The sequence below is a fragment of the Mytilus galloprovincialis genome, chromosome 1, assembly GCF_965363235.1.
Source record: "Mytilus galloprovincialis chromosome 1, xbMytGall1.hap1.1, whole genome shotgun sequence".
NCBI classification, from domain to species: Eukaryota; Metazoa; Mollusca; class Bivalvia; order Mytilida; family Mytilidae; genus Mytilus; species Mytilus galloprovincialis.
Window position 1 is genome coordinate 69853962 of NC_134838.1, and position 15884 is coordinate 69869845.

General features: G+C 33.0%; 1 long non-coding RNA gene across 4 annotated transcripts; it reads left to right on the forward strand.

Moving 5' to 3' along the window:
• Positions 1-424: 424 nt before the first annotated feature.
• LOC143082710 (uncharacterized) lies at positions 425-15663 on the forward strand. 4 transcript variants are annotated; one of them, XR_012980458.1, is made up of 9 exons: positions 425-543; positions 2909-3118; positions 3507-8093; positions 8519-8704; positions 9911-10028; positions 10385-10599; positions 11549-11697; positions 13086-13201; positions 14616-15663. It is a non-coding gene; the product is annotated as an uncharacterized LOC143082710 (long non-coding RNA). The 4 variants fall into 4 exon arrangements; XR_012980455.1 differs by having other exon boundaries at positions 3507-8704; XR_012980457.1 differs by having other exon boundaries at positions 3507-8704; positions 10385-10521.
• The last annotated feature ends 221 nt before the right edge of the window (positions 15664-15884 follow it).

The window sequence follows — 15884 nt, forward strand, 5'->3', positions numbered from 1 at the left end:
AATCTTTTTAAAAAATTGTAGCAATATATCATACTTGAATTAATGATTCCCAGTCTTAAATGAGATCCATGAAAAAACAATTAAAGTATACACATGATCATATAAAAAATAATTTGATAAAAAAGATATCGTAAACATGACAAAACCATGAAAATGCAACAATAAACTCTATATAGCAAACTTGGAGAAATTAATCCCTATGTAAAATGAGACATATAGAGACCAATTAAACAATCAAAAGTATGAATGTTTTGTCTTTTATTACTAGACTGGAATGCATAACATGAAAAAAAGTTGTATGAAAACCTGTCAAGATCAGATCTAATTGATTTAATTTTCATAAACACAATCAATCATAATTATATAATACCCGACCATGCAGTCAATCTATGATAAGACTTATGGGGAAGCATGTCGCTTAATACTGATTGATGTAAAAAAAAAAAAAACAACAACACATACCCACGTTTCATATAAAAACAAGACCGCGAAAACTGCCTTTTAGAACTGGCACGAAACTTAATACAATTAGGCGGGAAAATGGTAAGTTTTTATTTTTTTATTTTAATGTATTCATAGATAAGCTTTAACTTTACATGTTAAGGTATCTATCATATAACAATCAGTTATATTAAAAATAAAAATAAAACTATAGATATAGATAAAGGAAAGAATTGAAATCAATTAATAAAAATATTGTTTAACTGAAGATGGAAACTTTTGAAACTAATTGGTTTTTTTTCTTTCTTTCTATGTAGTAGTAAAACCAGATTTTTAACATATTTGAAACATTAAGGAACTCTCAAATGAATCAATAAATTAATTCAAAAATTTACACATGAAGAACATTTGACTACAAGTTAAGTCTTATAACAGGTTTAATTTGTCTTTGAGATCTTCTCAGTACTGGCATCACATTGACAGCTGGTAGATTCTGGGGAAGTATTTGTTGATTTTGAGCAAGCAATGGAGCAATAGGTTGGTTTTGAGCAGCTTTTTGTTGATTATCTTGTGCAGCAGGAGGGTTTCCTAGTCGGTCTAGTAAATTTTGCAGTATTTGTCTAAATTTTCTGATAATTTCAATTAAACCCACTACAATCATCACCACAGCCAATATAAATTCTGAAAAATTTAATTATCTGCTAAAAATGATATCTGAGGTTTCATCTAATGATATTTCTTCATCATTTTCATCCAGTTGAAATTGTTCCATTTGAAATTGTTCCATTTGAAATTGTTCAGTAATAAATTTCCTTTTCTTTTGACATTTAATTATTATTAGCGTTGAAGTGCTCAAAAGAATAATTATAGCTGAAAAATAAGAAGAACGTCCAAAAGTCATGACTCACACATTTTAATTATTTGTTTTTTCTGCCACAAGATATAATGTGAATACTAGTTTTTTGAAGACACAATACAACATAACTCCAAAGGATAAAACGAGAACCACTGAAAAGGAAAAAAAAAGATAAACATAGTTATTTTGAACTTATTTTTCTTCTCAGTATTTTATTGTGTAATTATATTTTCCTTTTCTATGTTTTTTTTATCTTTAGTTGTATTCAATTTTGTTTAAATTGTATATATTTTTTTGGAATAGTATTTCTTTTTTTAATGTATTTATCATCATACATGAACTTTAAAATCTTTTTTCACAATTCGGTTTAATACCTACTTTCTGAAATTCTTGGTGCTTGTGTATGATTTTCCTTATTAGTGAATTTTCTTTTTGAACATTTACTTTAGATATATATATATATATATGATCCTATCAAACTTACCACATAGAGTTGAAACAGTGGGAATGACCCAACCTTCCAAATTATTAATGATGGCACCAGCAGTCTGAAAAATTAATATAAAACAATAATTTTCAATCATTACTCTATGTTAAAGTTATGTTAAGTTAACCACAATTAGAATTTTTTAATTTTACAAATAAGAAAATGAATATGAGTGTTTATGTTGGATTTATCAATTATACATACCACATTTTTGGATTCAGTAGACATGGAGTAAACGGTTGTGGAGGCAGGCATACTTGTCTCCATAGCATCCATGGTTGTTGAGGCAGCCATAGTTGACTTTAAGGTTGTTGTGGGTTGGATCATAGATGTTGACGTAGGCTGAAAAAAAAAACAAAAAACAACGATAAGCATTTAAAGTTACTTTAGATATAAAATATTGTCAAGTCTCCAATGCTAGTCTTAATATTTCGAACATTGTTTTTATTAAAGGGAAAATGATGGTCGGGGTTTCACGTGAAATATTCTCCCTCCTTTTTTTTTTTATTTGTGGCTAAATTGGTTATTTTTTTATTTTTTTTTTGCTTCGCCATTCATACAAAAATACATAAATTAATAAATTGTAGGGACAAGAACAGTGAAGGTTAATTAAGAAGAGAACCAATTTTCTCATCAAAGATGATACATAACCACGATAATTGCATAAGACTTATACATTGTTCACCCGCAACATACACAGTTATTGCTCCTCTAATGTTGGAACAACACCATTCCATGTCCCCGTCTCCAATACGGACATTCACATTTTCCACACGGAGAGTTGATGGTTTGAACAATCTGTCCATTGTGATGGTGGTTATTTCCAGTCTCGATTCCTGTTTGTATGTGTAATCATGTACACCCGTATATCTACAGCTGAGAACAGATTCTACTTGTGTACACTGCTCCCTTAGTTGTGTAGGTGGTGCAATTACTTGCACAACCAAAATGAGAAAGAAGATGTACATTTTAGCTAGCTTGTTTGTTAGTTTTTCTTGCAATTTTCTTCGAGATAATGGCGCGAAAATAAAATGACACTTGTACGGGAAAGAGATTTGACTAAATACCAAAGAGATACTTTTCATATTGTAAAGGAGATTTAAAATGCCATATTTGTGTTTTAGGAGAAATCCAGAAATGGGAAAATAGAATATTCTCACAGATTTGGGAACCAAAAGAATGTTGTTTTACAACAATCCACTATGGGGAATTTTTGTGTTAACATTTACGACAATAGACCCAATTTCAACGGTCGACTATCCCTCGCATTTGAGGAAGCGGTTCAATTCAGTGAACTCGTTAGCCAGCTTGAAATGCTGAAGGAAAATTATAAAGTAAGTCTATTTACATTATTAAATAAGTGGTATGATTGTCTAGTGAGAAAATATTTTAAGATATAAAAATTAAAAATATGCGGTGTGATTGACCATTTTCTTGTTTAAAATAAAGTTAAGACATTTTTGGATTTTTATTTAATAATTAATAAAAATATTCTTATAATATGTAAATGCTGTCTTACAGCTATGGGGAGAGGGGTGGATTTTTTAATATGTTGATCTTGTTATATAACTTACCAGACTTGAAAGTTGTTCTACCAAACACAAATTTATTTTCAAAAAACTATCTTTCGCTTAAGGAACGAAAAAACAATATAAAAACTTATAAATATTAAAAAAAAAGAATGAAAAAATAAAAAAAATAAAAAATAAAAAAATATTTCAGGAGGAGAATAAAACAACCAGTAACCCAACCAAAGCTAGTGGATCTACAACCTATTATCCAGAACCTTTTGTTCCACCAACCTATAAGCCAGAACTTTATATTTCATCTATAAGGGGATCAGCAGAAATGCCTCCCCACCTCCACCATATACGGCACAAAAAAAAAAGAAAGAAAAGCAGAAGAGTCTTACCCTGGTGATCTTATTAGCCTATTGAATGATATAAACAAATAATTGTACTCTCTGTAAGAGGAGTTTGTTTCAGGCGTTCCATTAAAGTTTTTAAGAAAAGATCATAAAATTTTATTTGCAATAAAATATCATACTAAATTATAAAATAACACATTTATACAAAGTTTAATCATATTTTGAAATGTCCATAGGCATAACTCTTAATATGATTAGTCCAAAATCTCTTCTCATCAAAATTCGATAATCCTTTTTTAACAATATGGTTGACAAAGAGTTCATAATTTTGACTTTTTATCAATTTCATTGAATTCATTGTCGTTGCATTTTGAAATCAGCATTCTTTATAATTGGCATGTTTTAACTGTTTTTTGACGGCACATTTTTTTATTCCTTTGGCAGTTTTCTTTTCCTGTTCTGTGTTGTCGTCATCATATATCAAACTGTACATTTTTGGTCGCAATCCAATAAACTCTTTAATTGGAACGCCTGAAACAAAACGAAATGTATCAAGTATTTAGTTCATAATTAGGTTTAAGATAAAATAGAATTTTTGTGAAGTAAAAAAAAAATCGCAATGGTATTATATTATTTTTCTTTGGATTTTGTTCTTTATCATATAATATTTGTTAATTTCAAATTTTGTTAATCGATTGATAATAAAATTAGTTACCATCTAGTTCATCTTTGAATTTTCCAGGCATTTTTTTGTATTTGTTTGAAAATAGATAGTGAGTTTGAGGCTATCCAGAAAAGTCGAAATGATCTTTGATGATTTCCATATCCTTGTATACATCATCTGTCATGATTTCGTAGCACAAGCTGTCTGTAAGAAAAAAAATAATTTCATTATTGTTTAGCTTTGACTTGTCGAATAATTCGGTTGCCGACTGAATTTATTTAATTGAAACATATAAAAAAAGAAGATGTGGAATGATTGCCAATGAGACAACTGTCCACAAGAGACCAAAATGACACAGACATCAATAACTAAAGGTCACCATACGGCCTTCAACAATGAGTGCATGTTCGAAGCGATAAAATTGATAACTTGTTTAAAATACTACTTGTCTTTTATCTCCATAGAATATATATATAAACAATATTTACCTGTATCCGTAAAAAGCAATCGAATATCTTCTCCATACATGGGCTTCATTATTTTGTAGTGGAATTCATACATCAGTGCTTTCGAAATGTCCAATATTGCCTGACCCACATAGATTGGTTTGTTTAAAAGAATGTTCACTTTTTTGTTTTCTATGCCCACAAGGTGTTGGTTAAATATCTGAATATGGTCAAAGGACGGTTTCGACGTATATTTTACCAACTTCTTTTGGTCTGTCATAAGTTTTACGTTTCTATGTCTGCGAATATCTTCCATGGTCTTTCCTACAATTAAAAGATCGATCAATATTTTCATTTTCTTTTTCAATTGCTTTTATGAATTCAATGTTTGATTTTTTTTCGTTTCTTATTAGAAAATAAAAAAAAGTAAAAAAAAGACATTACAACGCAAAAAAAAAAAAACTTACCAAAAACACTGTTATTCATTAACTTGTAGAATTCTTTCTCAAACACATTATTGGCCTCCTTTCTTTTTTGACTATTGAAGTCAATGTAGGTCTTCAACCATCTTGACTGATGAAACTCTACAATTTGATGTATTTTGGTTACCTTCATTCCAAGTTCAAGATATAGCTGTAAATTTCTATAATGTAGAATGTAATTTTTATTTTCCAATGTAGGAATAAGTTTTTTGGTGACGACTTTAGATGCGTTTTTACCATTTAGGTCTTTCCAAAGATTTTGACTGTAAGAAGACAGCTCTTCCACTTTAACTTTCTTGTGAGTTGGAGCTAGTAGATAACAATTATGATGATCATGTAGTTCGGGGGGATATTCCAGATCCACCTCTAAAATGTATCCCGTAGATGCATCCTTTTCATATTAAATTGTTGTATTTCCTTCTCCTTCAACATACCCGTTGGTAATGGTTGCATCATGGCAGCCCCTTAAAGGTTTCCACAGTCGGTATATAATATGTGCGAATACCGCGATGACGGTTTTGAAGGATCGAAATCTTTCATATATTTATTGTTGGCTTTAGCATACTTTTGGTTAATAGAGGCTATTCCACCTCTCGTTCCAAGTTCCACAAGATTGTAAATAAGATGGTCTGTAATCCATTCTAGCGAAACCCCACTCATTTTCAACCCCGCTTGCCATGCGAGACCCGGGGCCGTAAAGAAATGACAGGAATCTAAACCATAATTTTCCATAGTTATGTCTCTAAATCGTTCAAAGACGTCCGCTAAAAGTAGAACATCCGTCATTACATATAGATCGTGAAAGTCACCCAAATTATTCATTTTCATGGTATTCCAAACTTCAAGAGCGTGATTATAATCCTGATCCGATATGGGTTCATCCGTTAGACGATTGTGGAAGGCTTCTTTTGATGGTAATTGCCTTTCTTGGAATCTCTCTTCGCAGTCAACGTAATCATAGCAATATTCATTCTTCCTCAATAAAAGTTTTGCTATGTCCTCAGACGGGAACGCTTTTTTGAACTGTCGAAAATGTGTTGGTCCTTCTTGTGATAAATATTTTACTAGAGTGTCTAGAGAACTATTTAGAAATTGACATGTGTCCAAAAAGCGAAGATTTCCTATAGTGAGTGGTACGTATTTTTCCATGTTATTTGGAATACAGGATATTGGCTTATCTTTAAAACAATCAGCCCTTTGTAGAAGTAAACGTGTATCAAAATTTTTACCATTGTGGAATAATACGGGAATATATGATGGTTCTTTTAGACTTAAATTACACCGCTGACACAATGCAAGACGATAATTAGTATAATCTTTTTTTCTGGGGTCTCTGGTTATTCCGTGATGTGCATGGTCTCGTACTTTAATTACATTTTCATCAAAAAGTGTCTGACAAACCTCACAGTTGGTGGTAAGTTGAAACGCTTGTTCTGCTTCGTCATTCATTATCAAAGGCTCAGGTTCTCCAAGTATGTCATTGATATATTTCTCTTCGATTGCCATGTCTTCAAAAAAAGTGTTCTATGACTCTATCTCCTCTATAAACAACAGGTGGTTTAGAATAATCATCATTCGTACATAGGACTATGTAGGAGTACCCCGATGATTCAAATTTTGTTTCGGGTGTAATCGATGATTTCTTCGGGTTTGGTAGACTTGTATCCATCTTTCTTGAAAAACATTCAAAATCAGCTATGATGGTGAAACTTATTTTTATTGCTTTGTAAAAGTCTTTAAATTCTAAAATGTTGTCACCTTCTTTCGGATATTGTACTTTCTGAAAATATATTTGATCACAATAGGGTTGATGACTTACAAGCTGGTCTTCTCTTAAAAAGCCGTGCAAACATCGTCGGCAAAAGAAATGTGCATGATTTTTATTTGTTTGTCTTAAAAATCTATTAAGATTGTTAATCACTTAAATAATAGTGTGATTGTTTTTCGTTTGATAAATACAACAAGTCAATATGTTGATGGCCGTTTCTTGATTTAGATAAAGCTAAAGGGAAAATCTGTTCACCTTCATATCCGAAAACGTTAATTGAAATAAAATTGATAATGGAAATAAAAAACAACAGCAGAGGGTCACCAACAGGTCTTCAATGTAGCGAGAAATTTCCACACCCGGAGGCGTCCTTCAGCTGGCCCCTAAACAAATATATACTAGTCCAGTGATAATGAACGCCATACTAATTTCCAAATTGTACACATGAAACTAAAATTAAAATAATACAAGACTAACAAAGGCCAGAGGCTCCTGACTTGGGACAGGCGCAAAAATGCGGCGGGGTTAAACATGTTTGTGAGATCTCAACCCTCCCCCTATACCTCTAACCAATGTAGAAAAGTAAACGCATAACAATACGCACATTAAAATTCAGTTCAAGAGAAGTCCGAGTCTGGTGTCTGAAGATGTAACCAAAGAAAATAAACAAAATGACAATAATACATAAATAACAACAGACTACCAGCAGTTAACTGACATGCCAGCTCCGGACTTCAATTAAACTGACTGAAAGATTATGATTTCATCATATGAACATCAGGCACAATCCTCCCCGTTAGGGGTTTAGTATCATACCATCATAACATATATGAGAAGAACATTGTTTAGTTTTTCGAATTTTTCCACCTGCTTTATTGGAACAGGAAAATCAATTCCTATCGTATTCAATTCATTTTCAAACGGTTTATACTTATTTACACGATGAACGTTGTTATCAGTCGGATGAATTGCAGCTAAAACAGACCAGTGGAAGCATTTATTATCATCATTTTGAATGTTGATTACACCCTTACAATGTTTTATGGTTGAAGGAAGCTGCATGTATGAGGAACCATAAATAGGTGCGTATTTTACTGTTCTTGCTTCTAAGTGTACAACTTTCCGTATTATCCAATTTGAACCTCTATTTATGTATTCTTCAAGACTTCGATGCATCTTTTGATAAGCCTCGTTTAAATTATGTTCTAAGGGATTATCATTAAACAAGGACACATAATTTCTACTCCTAAAACTGGGAATGGCTGTTTCTGTTTGACCATCTTGAATATCACGTTCCATTTTAACTTTTACATTCAAATACCATTTAATGTCTCATATATTTTTTCCTAGACTCGACTATTTGTTATATATTTATTATCTCCTTTAACGTTCGAAAAAAATTGTAGAAGATCGTATTTTTCATTTCCTTCTGGAATTATTTCAATTTGATTAACGGAATCGTTCAAAGCAGATTTTTTAACCCTACGATTCCTTCTTTTCTTTTCAGAAGGTAAAGGATTTATGTTTTCAATTTGCGGATTCAAGGTGCTGATAGACGGATCAGACAATAATGGAGGAGAGCTGTCTGTGATTGAATGCATTTGATCCATGACTTGCCCTGCCTGACCTCCAGTTTGATTCAATGGATGTTCCACATTTATGTGATCAAAAAGATCCTCATTTGTATCAAAAGGTAAGCCAAAATGTCTACATGGAAATTGTCTTTGTTTTTTATGGGATTTTGAGGCGCGAATACATATTTTCTCGTGTCTTTTCAAGTTCTCTAAACATGATAGTGTTTTGCTACATTTTCAACATTCATATCTCTTCCTTGTGTGCGTGTTCATATGACGCGATAGATTGAATTTGTTAGTAAATTCTGCATTACATAAGTCACATTGATATAGCGCTTTCTTTCCCCATTGTTGAAACGTTTCATTTGATTTCCTTTTTCGATGGTAAAGTGATTCTGATGCGTCAGCTGCCCGAACCAATGCTTCTTCATCACAATCTCTGAATTCAGAATTATTTAATGTCTCGTTAAAGTCTTGAAATAATCTTTCGAGCTGTTCGTTTCCTCTAGGATAACGTTGTTTTAAAAATTGAAGAAAACTATCAGCCATGGTCGATGTGAATAATAATGTAAACAGATTGCAGCTCTTATATATTTATAAATATTAGAGATTCCACACATTCTATTGTAAACATTCCTCACATACCACTCACATTTTAAATGTCAACCATTTTGTTCTTGTTTGTGACATTTTCATAGTTTTTACCCCTGCATTCCTCATTTTGCTTTTAGGTTGTTTGACTTTGAGAAATGTTGAAGGTGACATTTTTAGATACGACTGAGATTTTTCGGTTTCAACCCGATTTAAATTTTCGTTGTGTATTTTTGTCTCTTGATGTTCATCCATATCTACTTTTTGTCCTTCTACATCGTCCTTGTTTTGTGGTTTAATGTCGTTTTCTGTAGTAAAAGTTTCTTCAGTATGGTCTTCTTGGGTTTTTTTCCCGTGATGTTCATCATTAAGTTGTTTGTTTTCAAAGTCTTTAATTAGTCTATCATACTTATATTTAGGAATAAACACCATTTCACGCGACATACTTCATATATGATGTAAGTAAAATTGGTAAAACTCTACTGATGTTCTGCAAACGAATCCGTCTCTCTTTCAGTGTTAATTTCGAAACGGTTAATCTACGAATGGCTGCTCTGTGTCTTCTAAGCGTATTTATATCGTTATCTGAGAGAGGGCATACTCCTTGTATAACGTTGAAAACAATTTCTGTAACGACCTGAAGTTGGGTCTTTGATAAGCTTGATATAACTTTTTTCCTTTGTTTTGATTCCATTAAATACTTGACTAAAGCTTCATACTTCTTCATTTTTCAGGAAGATAAACAATGGGGTTCTGTCCTGGTAGAATGTTAGTACGCAACTGATATTGTTCGTCGCTTTTGAGACTTAAATCAAGAACCAAGTAACCAAATGGTTTACTCGTTGATTTATTGTAAGCATCCATAAAGTATTTCAATTTTCCAGGAAATATTTGTCTACCTAAAGTATTGATTTGTAAAAGGTCTCTTTTTGTTTTCATGAGTATGAAATAATTAACGGACAATGACGCCATCCGCATTGATTTTGATTTTGGGAAGGCATTTTGAAATAAATGAAGAACTGTTATATTATGATGATGAGAGCCAACACAAAGAATATGCACTAATGCCATACTATCAGCTGTTTCTATCATAAGATCGTCAAATACTAACAGTTTATGGCCCTGTTCACTTCCCCATTCATTTATCTGGTCCATGGTGGGGAGACCCTTGTGAAATAAGATTGACGATACACTCTGTTGCATTTCAGAATACAATGGTTGCCAAATCGAATAGCAGAAAAATATACTTGATGGTGAGGTTTGAAACATCCCATCTGCTTGTTCAAGAAGGTGCTTTGTCAACACGGTCTTACCAGATCCAGAAGGACCAACCATAAAAATGGATGTAGGTGATTCGAATTTTAATGTTGCGTGCTGTTTTTTCAAGCCTTCCATCCTGTTTGAAGGTTGAAGTAATAATAAGGTAACATGTATGGTGAATGTTTGTTTTTTTTAATGATAAATGAGAAACAAGTATAGAGGTTAGTAATATCTTTTATTAGCACTTATTTTTACTGATACATATCTGAGATTGTTCTACAAGCATAACACATTGAGCCAATTTATCATTTACAAAGTCAAATATAAATCGATCATTTAAGTCGTAGTCAATTGTAAAAAGCTCTCGTATTTTTACAATCGACAGCCTTTCTTTGATACGACACCATAGAAAAAATATTGTCCACACACAGACGTCTTGTCTCCCTGGAGACGTTTATTGTTAAATGTCACTTTGTCATATCTTCTTATGAAATGTTTGATTGAAGAAGAATAAAGATCTGACGAATTGCCATATGAATCGAAACATTCTAGCTCTTGCTGTTTGTTCACATAAAAGGCAATCCAGTGTTGACCTGGTTTAGATATTGGATCCGTATTTACAATAAATCCAGTTAGTTCACGTACATTTTTCGGTAATTGATCTGAGGCAAAAATACCAACCACTCGTTTCTTTAAATCTCCATCACAGGAAAAAATACTTTTCAACTGATTTGTATTCATTCTATTTCGATATTGCGAGTTGCCGTTATACCAAACATCCCCTGTTGTTCTGAATATATGAAACAGGTGATTGCTTTTCAAAGAGCAGTACCAAACTGAGCTTCTAGTCTGACATTTCCTTGTTTTATTAAGGTTAAGTAGTGTGCACTTTCTCCAAATTCTGGTTCTAATTCGAAACAGTACAATGCATATCCTTTAGCAAAGTCATCTCGGGTGATTTGATTACCAGAATCTCGAGAGTCTTTTTCTGTTATTTGGAATAATTTTGTATACGCCGGTATGATCGTTCGACCGGTGGTAGCGTCAAAATTGATCTGTAAAATGTTACCTGCAACGGGTATGTTATTCACGTATAATCCAATGTTTTTCAGGTTAAAATGCTCAAAGTTGAAGGGGTTTGTGATGTAACTACCTGCAGCAGCTTCGGCATCAACAAATCCAATTACAACTCGGGCTGGACATGATCCAAGAAATAAATCTGGAAAGTTAATATTCAAAGTACCACTTGGAATGTTCATAGGTATGATCTGAGATTTTGTGAAGGGGTATCTTGCATTAGTAGATCGTTTGAGCGTGAGACACTATCACTGCTGGGTTTATCTGTAATTAACAAACTTTCATAACGATATCTTCAATGACCACTTCGAAATTCGGATTTTCTTCTGCTGTTACGAGACAAAAATCTGGTCTTGATCTGTACAATTTTACACTGATAGGTACTTGATTAATTATAAAGCGATCAATACTACATAGGTCGTTAAGTAAGGGACCTTCCATGTCACATGTTTTTGATCCTACAAATAGCTTAAAGCGCGCATACACAGCCTGATTTCCAGAATTATTTACATCATTGACATCAACATATCCCGGTGTGTCTTTTACTTCCAAAGTTGTGCACCCAATTGAGTTTTTTTAGCATCACTCCCATAAGACAACAATGTTTGTATCATTGCCTTATATGGATATTGGTTGGTGGCTGTCGAAATAAGTTTACCCTGTAATGTAACGTCTACTTGTGCAAACATTGCGTGTAAAAACAAATTCACTGGTCCAACATATTCCGTCTCTGTTAAAGAAGATCCATCTGCTTTCTTTATTTTAGCTTTTACATACAATTTTGTTCTCTTCAAATCAACATATTCTAACCCATTTTGTCCAGAAACGTTAAACTCTAAGGGCGTGTTTCCACTCAATTGTGAATTAGTTCGAACGTCTTGATAATACATACATTCCACGGCCGTCTGATAAGGAGGGATAGAGAAAATGTCAAGTCCGCTTGGTTGTGCCTCCTGCATTTCTTTGGTGGTAAACGAAGCCATTATTTTTTATTTAAAATATCTTTATATATGACTTAAGATTTTTGTGGAAGACCTGACTTCGTTTGTTTTGCCGATCTGGGATTTTTTCTCGGTTTGCTCTTTTCCTTACTTAACTTCGTCTTACTTTGTTGAGGTTGTTTTATAGAATGAATAATTTGTTTCGATCCTTTTCTTTTCAAACCGTGTGTGTCTCCGACTTCTTCTTTGGCTTGTTCGAGAAATTGTTCTCTTGTTGACACTAATTTGACCTTGACATCTTTCGATAAATCAGCTTTGTTTGCGGACATTGTACCCACAGGAATCATAAATGGTTTCGATGTTCCAGTTAATGATCCACCAACTTGGTTATTGTAAGCTTGTTTTTTTCAGATTTGCAGATGGGTTATATTTTTGTTTCCCAATTGCGTCATAGAATTGTATCCCTTTTTTAGGATTAGGGATATACATTCTACTTAAATCCATATTCACGAAAATTGAAATGACTTAAAATGAAGTGTGACTGTAGAAGGTCTGTTTATAAATGAAAATAAATCGTCATTGTCGTTTGTTATAATAATGTCTATGTTGTAGATCTCTTTTACTTTTACAGGCATGTAATGGGCCGTATCCATAATGATAGTCCAATCTCCAATAGCAGTAGGTGTCAGTCGTCTCAGAACTCCTTTTTTCCTCCATCAACGGTTGATTCCTCACATACATTTGAATGTAAGTATAGCGAATCTTGTATTGATGATGTTGATGTAATATCAGCTTCCACGAGTCCAACCCTCCACGTTCCGTCAAGTACTAAAGGTGAACTTAAATGTGATCTAAACCTGTAAGGTTTGTTATTTGAAAATAATTTAATGGACTTATCGCTACTTAAAATTACATACATGCTCATCTTTAGCTATCAGCCTTGTCTGTGATGTCTTGTTCAGCTACCCATTGGTTATATTCCTTCGGCCACCCTTCAAATTTTACAAGCCATTCAGTGATACCTTTTCTCTTACGTTTGCGTATTTTTTTTTCTATTTACCATAAACTATCTTCATTTTTATGAACTTTCTGCTTCTCATTTTCATAAAAGTTACCTCGAATGAACCCGGCCTCGCCGGCCGCGTCTAAAAATGATTTCAAACGATACATGGAAATTTCTTGCATGCGAAAGCGTTTACGTACTTTAGAAATTTCCCGAGTAAAGTGCTCATCATAGAATGAAATTCAAAACAGTGTAGCTTTGGCCATTGATTGACACATTAAATTCATCCATTGACTGGGACAATTTACGTGAACATTTGTCTGTAACGACCACTGTTCACGACGTACCTACGATAGACATTTAAACTGTGGGGTCACCAAAGGTTTCTTAACGCCTTTAATTATAAAATAATTCGAAAAATTAATCAGGAATAACCTTTAGGTTTTGATTTATATAATATATATAAATCAAAACATCGTGTTATTTCTGATTAATTTTTCGAATTACTTTATTTATGTGTTGAGAACCTTTGGTGACCCCATAGTTTGAGTGTCTTTAAAAAGTACATAGTGAGCAGTGGTCGTTACATACAAACGTTCACCTAAATTGTCCCAGTCAATGGATGAATTTAATGTGTCAATCAATGGCCACAGCTATACTGTTTTGAATTTCATTCTATGACCTTTCAAATGTTGAATTCTTACTTGCAATTCTAACTAAATCATTTATTTTGAAGTGATAGGGTTTGAGTCCCTTATTTGACGTCTTCGGTTTCAAATACATGTGTGTCCAAATATCCGCTTCGTTATTAGTGTTTACATCTTTCGGAGCAATATTATTCAAAGTTCGATGTGGTGTTGCATTATAGCTTGACGTTAAATCTTGTAATACATCAATATATCGATAGGTTCTGTTCTCTGTGAAATATCTATTCATCTTTGTTTTTATAGTTTTGATGACACGTTCGCATATATTTGCCTTTGTATTTGAATTTTGTGTTGTGAAATGATATATGCCTTCGTTTTGTAAATATGACTTTGAAATGTTAGAGGTGAACTCCGTCCCATTATCCGTTCTTAATTTATTACACTTTGTTCCATTCTGGAATATTACTTGGAATCCTCTAACCACTTCTTTTGCTGTTTTTTTTTTCTTCAGAGGCTGGATCCACAGGTACTTACTGAAGATATCTATAACAAACAATAGCTGAGAAAACTGATCGTTAGAGTCTTTTAAATTAGACATGTTGGCTAAATCAGCGTCGAATTGGTCATCAATACCAGATACTACAACTCGTGCTTTACGAAAAGACTTTCGAGCTGGTTTTTGTAGACTGTAACTGTCTTGATCATGTAGCCATTTTCGAACACGATGTATACCTAGTGTTATACCTTTGGATTTCAATATTCTGTACAACTTATCAGGACCGACATATGCACCACCTTGGGAAAACTGATAATATATTTTTTCGAGGACCTTGTATTGATGGTTCATTATCTGAAGCGACAACTGAAACACTTTACTGAAAGTGAAAAGAATAAAACTAATAAAACAGTTATATATATAATGAATTTTATTATATGATAAAACAAAATTTACAATATGTTGTTTACTGAGCAGTCACATAAAACAAAACAAAAAAAATTGTCACATCAATTTAAAAGAGGGACGAAAGATACCAAAGGGACAGTCAAACTCATAAATCTAAAACAAACTGACAACGCCATGGCTAAAAATGAAAAAGACAAACAGAAAAACAATAGTACACATGACACAACATAGAAAACTAAAGAATAAATAACACGAACCCCACCAAAAACTAGGGGTGATCTCAGGTGCTCCGGAAGGGTAAGCAGATCCTGCTCCACATGTGGCACCCGTCGTGTTGCTTATGTGTTTACAAATCCGGTAAATAGTCTAATTCGGTAGGTCGCATTCATGGAAGGGAAGGGGATTGTAGTTACGACGTAAGGAACATATCCGATATCATTTCTGAAACGTCACTTTACTAGTCATAAAAACGTTCCTCCAACGCTCTCATTCTTTCTGCTGTGATTTGTATTGCTTCCCGTGAAGGTGCTTCTTTTTCAAGGAATGAAAACAACCTGGTCATCAATAATTCTGGTATATTTAAACGTTCAATTTCCTACTTTCACTGAGCTGTAATGGTTTCTGTCTTCATTGAATCAAAGGCTTCATCAAAGTATAGATTTAAATGTTCTTCGTCTGTCCACATAATGCAAGTATGATGTCTTTGACTAGGGTGATCGACTTCACATCCATAGCAATGTTCTTTTGCTAATTTCCTAGTACGTTTTATAATATTTTCAGCAAATTTAAACATATATAATGTATATGAGTGCCAGACCAGACGATTCTTTTCTTGTTGGTCCATCTTAGGTTTTTTCTTATGAACTACATTAGCTT